The 7103-nt window shown below is 39.8% G+C and overlaps 1 long non-coding RNA gene across 1 annotated transcript; it reads left to right on the forward strand.

Moving 5' to 3' along the window:
• Positions 1–2127: 2127 nt before the first annotated feature.
• Positions 2128–6091, forward strand: LOC136421189 (uncharacterized). The gene is made up of 5 exons (XR_010753390.1): positions 2128–2326; positions 3139–3156; positions 4136–4236; positions 4718–4765; positions 5502–6091. It is a non-coding gene; the product is annotated as an uncharacterized lncRNA (long non-coding RNA).
• The last annotated feature ends 1012 nt before the right edge of the window (positions 6092–7103 follow it).

The following is a 7103-nucleotide window of genomic DNA, read 5'->3' on the forward strand; positions in this document are numbered from 1 at the left end:
ATAATTCTTAATCCATGTTCATATCAAATTGAAGTCAGCAACTCGAGTTATAATTCGCTGTTTATCAGAGAGATCGAGACTGTACATATCCTAACGGAATCTGTACAATGACTCAGCTCTGACCTTCCTTCGAACAACAAGCCCTGACAAGTTATCAAGACTATCACACGCTGAATCCGTCATACACCAGACCTTTTGAAATGATTGAATGAATTTTGAGGTGTAATATTGAAAGACTTCCTTAACCTTTCAGCCGTGTAATGGATTGTGGACATGCCGTATTGTATTGTTCACGTCATTGACGTGAACTCGGATATTGATTCCATACGCTTTTTGCTGCCCCCCCCCCCCCCCCAACCTGTGCACACCGCTTCATTGATAATAATAACTTTATTCCACAACAATTGTACAAGGCACAAAGTATGGCATCCACTGGTACATAGATAAAGTTCTATTAGATTAATCAATCTATCGAATACAATATGGTGTAGTAGTATGGGATGACAATGGTATTTTACAATCATTGGAGGAGTGACATGGTCCCGCGTTCTACTAACCTGGTCCTAGTCTCTACGGGTCGGCTTAGGGGTGTTTTTCCCGGCCCAGTCTGCTATATTGAGCCGTTTCTGTCAGCCTGTCTACTTAGCTAAAATATAGAATTAGGAGGCCAACGTAAGGGTGCGACCTAATTAAGCCAAGTTCGTAAACCCACCCCCGGGCAGGTTAATCTGTCTTGGCGGGAGGACACCACTCCCAGCGCCGCAGAGATACCGGGGAGCTTTCGATGGTATGGTTTCCAGGCTACCGTTATTCCACCTGCAATCCCCTTACCTTACCTATTCCCGTCTGCAACCTGAATTACATCTTATTCAAGGTTTATCAAGGATCGGTGTAAGCAATTTCAATTTATGCCCGACTTTATGTAGCCTGGTCCCAGTCTTTAGGGGTCGGCTTAGGGGTGTTTTATAGGGCCCAGTCTGCTTATGATTGAGCCGTTTCTGTCAGCCTTTCTACTTATATGCCACATACAATTTCGCAGCCCTTCTCCTTTCCCGTCATAGATAGGTTCGCCGCGAAGTAATTTAATCCAAGGCCGCAAACACACCCCGAGCGTACTAAGCTGTCTGGGCGGGCGGGGATCCCTCCCGGTGCCGTAGAGATATCGGGGAGCCCCCGATGGTATGGTTTCCAGGCTAGACTTGATGTAAGTGACGTATTTTTCGGTTGAATCATCGCAGACGTACTTGGTATTAGGCCACAGCAAGTAGGTTTTATGAATGACATCCTTTGCACACTCCAAATTTCATGCGAGAGGTAAAATTATTCAAGATAGGTAAATTTTCACAATAGACACCGTACTATCGCTGTAACAAGTGTTGAAGAGACAAAATATGGTAACGTTATCACAGGCAACAATTCACTTATTCCTTAGTTCAAGAAGTGTACAGAATGACACTATTTTGGTAGACTGGTATTGCTTAACAAGTTGGTAACTACACTACAAGTTGGTAAATGGCTACAACATGTACATTGGTGCCACTTCTACAACTATCGAACTAAGTATTCAGCTACAGCCATGGCTACCTCAATAGTGCCGCTTCTAGTACAAATAAGGGTATAACATATTGGCCTATTTTTGTACTTTCTCGTCATTCTGGCGATATCTGGATTGGGAATAATCATAATGTATTTTTTTACATCAGGTAAAAGTTAATGAGCGCGCTTATGGCATCCATTAAATCTATATTTACTTTAGCCAAAAGTCTCAAAAGAAGTGTCAGTGCTTGGTGCTAATTACGGAGTAGGTATTTCCATACATTCTAAGTGTCCTAGAATTGTGTTGTAGGACAGAACAGTTTGCTGACCAACAATGAAAAATAAAGAATAAATTGATAAAAGCAGCTGTGTATTTCTTTCTGTCCTTTGAGTAAAATTAGACATATTTTTCTTGCAAGAGTCGTCACCCTTCTTTACGAATTTCTCAAGGTGATTTTCAGCGTTGAAAGAGACACAAATTTTCCCACGTTGGCGCCACAGAACCTCGCTCTCCGTACCTTTCCGACATGCGTCTGTCACGCACAGATCACGCACTAGGTGGGAAAATGTTCAAATATAGATACCTCTCGACCAATCAGAGTTTGCCAAGTCATCTATCCACCTGCGTGTCAGACCAAATATCACGGTTTGACAGTCGGTGAAAGATCATTCTGCGAGCAGAGACGACAATCATCGGACCGAAACAACTTGGTGAACTTTTTGGAGATATATCTACCAGGCAGAGATATATATTACAATGGGTAGTGCCACAACCAAGTTCTCAACCCAGGTAAGACAGTAGCGTTACAATTCCTACGCCTATGTACAACATTTCATGTGCTAGCTCAAAATGATGTGTTAAAAGTTCTTCATATAAGTAAAAATGAATATTTTGATGACACCTAATCAGGCCTTTTAAAATCTACTTTTTCCTCGTTATGCCAAAGCCACGGTTAAATTGGCTTATATTCTTTTTTAACGTTCTCGCTCAATTGACGGACTTCCAAGCATTAGAATAATTGACGTGATTGATTTAAACTGAATGTGGCTAAGATGGGGGATAGCGGTGTATGTTTGTTTTGAAGGATTGTAGATTATAATCGGGGGGAAAGCAGTGGGCTGGGAGGGAGTTCCATGATTTTGCTGTTGGTGGAAAAAGATCTGTCACTGTAGAAAGACTTTGAGGCTGGTAGTTATGCAGTGCAGTGATGCGAGTCAAAAGAGAACCTGGTGGTACGCTGACAAATTCTCTGTTGTGGGACAGGTAGTGTAAGTTTTTTGGAACAATGGCCATGGAAGTATCTATAGAAAAGGGACAGTGAGGCAATGTTTCGTCCGTGAGAAATGGAGTCCAGTTTTGGAGCCAAACAATGACCAATGACCACACAAATTCTCTTTAGGATGCGATTTAAAAGATGTAAGCAATTTTTTGAAGCTCCAGCCAAGAGATTTGAAAAGTACTCCATGCAGGGAGGAATGTTGGATTTGTAAAGATAAAGTATATTCTCGGGAATAAGATAGTGACTAGCTCGGAGAAGCGAACTAATGGTTTAGAAGACTAATAAGTAACTTTGTATTTTCTTTCTCTTGCCCAACCCATAGGACATGCCTGGAAAAAAGGTAATCACTATCAAATAACTATTGCTCAGCCCTTGTGATGCCTGGTCCAAACCTAGTTTCACAATGACAATCGTTAATTTGCCAATACATGCCAAAATGCTAATTCTAAGTACACGTAGTGTGGAATAGTGATACGGAAGTGACATTAGCAGATAACACCTAAATATTAAGATACTAATAAGGTACAATACCAAGATTTGAAGCTACTTGTTTTACTTTTTCGTTGGAGGGAGTGCTATTAGGGGACGAATTTGCCCAATTCTTCAATAATATTTTGGTTCCTTGATTCTAATGTTAGAATTGTTCTCTATCTGTTGGTAATTATGATAGTGGGGAAGCAAAAATATATTTTCAACGCTTTAGGAATTATGTGATCTAACGTTACGAATCTCAGGCAACTACTCATGAATTTATGTTGTAACTAGGGTGAATCAAAATCCGACTGCCTGGTTTTGCTGAAGATTTCTTCTTACTGCATCGAAAAATTATCCACAAAAAAAGCCAACCTGGATTGAATGTCTCTCCGGCGACCTGACAAATCAAGTCAAAAGTTAATGGAATGAGTGTTCAATTTTTTTGTACAATGTGCCTTCATGTAGTGTGGCCAGCTTATGGTGTAGTATACGCGGAGTTTGCAAGGGCATTGAGACACCGACGGAGGTTTTCTCAGAACAAGGCTAGATCTATAGAAATTACATGTTCATGTCAACTGCATGTAGTCCGTGTGCAATGCGAATACTATTGGGAGTGTCTTTTGTATATTAGAAAGAAACTGCATGCAAACGCTACTGAGATCAAATGAATTTTCGATTGCAGAGTGATTTGATAACACCGCAAGGTGTTAGAGTCAGCAGGTCCTTCTAGTGTGATTAGAATAACATGCGTTTACGTAAACAACACATTCTCTGTGGTAGTCTAAAGAACAGGTAAATTCCGTTTGTTGTTTCATGCACCTGATTTGTTTTGTCCTGTGTTTCAGCTGTTCAGTGCATCAGCTGCAGCAGCTGCGGGCATGGTTACTGTGAAAGCCGCCCCCATGGGAGCCAAGGTCTGCGCCTATACCTCACCCGATGAGACCAGGTATGTTTCATGCCCCCCTCCCCATCCTGCGTCATGAAAAACAAACCGTCCCAAAGTGTCCATTGACAAAAACAACTTATAACGATGTGCCGTTTAGGGACATTATGTCCATAATCCCATGTGAATTATTCTTAAAGCTATCATATTAATTTTCAAGGTAGTTTATTATTTTGCCAAATTTATCAGTAATATGTCAAGATGTATTATTTTTCATACTATACCTTCCTATACGGTTGTAATCTTCACACATTTCGGTAATCCGTGTAACGGGAATGAGTCCACTTTTTTCTCTCTTTGGCAGTGTTGGTAGTAGAAACGATTGCTGTACGATCTCTATATTTTCTCAAAGTGACAATTTCATGTTGGTCGTACAGTCAACATTCTTGATAAATTCAATTTTTTCTATAATTTCTAGAGTTCTATCAGTACTTTTTAATGTTTTGATTGGGATAATGACGATTTCCCATGCCGTCCTTTGCAGCATCGACAAAGCCTACAAGGTGTACAATACTTCCTGCGGAACCTGCCAGTAAGTATACCTGTGACGCCGAATTTCTACCCCGCCAGATCTCTGCTTTGCAGGGTAGAGCGCATGCGTTGGGCTCGGGATAGGGTTTGGAATGAGTTTAGGGTTAGGGCTAGCGACCAGGGTTAAGGTTAGGGTTAGGGTTAGGTTAGGGGTAGGGGTAGGGTTAGCCTCCACAGCACGAAACCCTCCTCCCAAATTCTAATCATACTTCTGCTCGGAAGTTACAACGCCACAAGAGTTTCACACACTTCTCCCACCTCATGTTTACTGGAAACCCCCTAGCAGTGTTGGGGCATTTATTCAGCAGGGGAAGAAATTTCCCTTTAACAGTTGTGTTTTCTTTTTTTCACATCACCATCACTAGTAGATATAACAGAAATTGGTGTGAGATTAAGGATTAATCAATTTCTAGCTTGTTCGATAAATCAACTTGCATTGGGCGTTCTAATACGGCATATCGCCAGCAAAATACAGGGAGATTGTCCCGACTTGTAATCGACAATGCGTTACGTCTGGTTGACTATCTATAGCGTTGTCATGAAAAAATTTAAAGGCCCTAATTATTATTTACACAATTAATCTTTATTGACATAACAAAAAGCACAGCGACTTTCGTTAGGCCTTTAACAGCTAAGCATGCAAACAAACAAACGAACAAACAATCGGTGACGAATTAGCATTTCTATGGAATTGATATCAGCTAATTAACTCGAAATGTATACATTTCTAATTCTAGTGCTGGTGGCTGATCCCGTCTACCATAGACGTGCACCAGATGACGTCATCTCCTGAAAACAATTACAGCCGGAAGTGACGTCACATCAGCGTAGTTTATAGAATGTGACGTGTCGTTGATAGATTATCACATTTACAACTTTTCGTCTACAACTGGACATGTTGTTCTTATACAATCGAACCGTTTATACATTGTAACTACATGTATGAAGATATCTCTTTAGTACACATATAGATTCAAAGCATAAGCAATTTGACAAATATCTAAAGTCAACGATGTAGAAAACTGGAATATTGTTCCTGTTATGTTGTAGTAACTATATACAAAAACCATGTTAAAGTTTGTTTATTCAGTTATAATATCATATTTCTGACTCATAGCTACAGTCTAAGCATCATGACAGAGATGTCAAAATAAACAAAGCCTAGCGAACAGTAAATAAAACAATGGTTGCAAATATATAAACACTGTGTATTCTGGAGCGGCAAACGTCACTGTAGTTTAGAATTTAAAAGTGGAACAAGTAATGGCATGTGAATATGTGTACCGTTTCGTGCTGCAATAAAATCTCTTCAGCATTGTGTTCCAAACTCTGATTGTGCTTGTGTTTTTTTCCGACTTATATTTTGTTTCATGTGGATTAGATCTGATAATGTAACTTATTTTCCCACAGTATGAGCGAATGGAAGAAACACACATGCGATTCAATGTAACTGAATCTTCATAAGCACATTTACAACATAGCACAACTGTGCAGGTAGGGACGAACCATATTAACCAGGCCATAAAGAATTTATTTAATTGATTATTAATATTGGCCATTAATATTCACCGCGTACCGCCCTTCACCGAAAAACAACAAAATCAATCCCTTCCAAACAATCTCATCGAACTCACGACACGTTGGCGACCTCACTGAGTCCTAAATTGGACTTGTGTTACCCTTGAGTTTATAATGAAAATACCATGCAAAACGTAAAAGTGGTACTGAAAAGACACCAAATTATAGCCTAAAAATTCGTTTCTATCGATACAATTCGTTGACCGCTTTGTCAAAATAAATCGGTCAGTCAACAACAATAGTCTCGGCACCATTAAAAACATCATTGTAAATAATAATGGGTTGGGAATCAATGACTTGTGAGCATTCGTAAAACAACTAGAAACGTTAAGGTAAACAAAAATAAGGTACATGTATCATCACAATGTGGTCAAACAGAATGTCATGTCATTTAAATTGACTTCAGATCGTCTTGTGGAAGGACCCAACCTTACGCCAAAAGTTGTCGTACAATAGCGGTGCATACAATGAGACAATAGCTAAAAGCAGGGAACATCTAAAATCTTTCGACGGAATGGGAGGGTACCTCTGGGAAGGGGGGCTAAAATAACATTTAGAACCACCTCTCCCCGTTATGTATATATAGAACAGTCCCTTATTTAAATTCATAGCAACTTTGATCTAACTTATTTTCCATTTATATTCTTATACTAAGGAGTTTCATATCTAAAAAGGAAACAGACTAATGCGTCACATTCTGTTGTGTTGGCATATCACCGGAAACGTACGATTGGTTGTGAAATGTTTACCAGTAGAAGAGT

The sequence above is a fragment of the Branchiostoma lanceolatum genome, chromosome 15 (assembly GCF_035083965.1).
Source record: "Branchiostoma lanceolatum isolate klBraLanc5 chromosome 15, klBraLanc5.hap2, whole genome shotgun sequence".
Classification (NCBI taxonomy): Eukaryota; Metazoa; Chordata; class Leptocardii; order Amphioxiformes; family Branchiostomatidae; genus Branchiostoma; species Branchiostoma lanceolatum.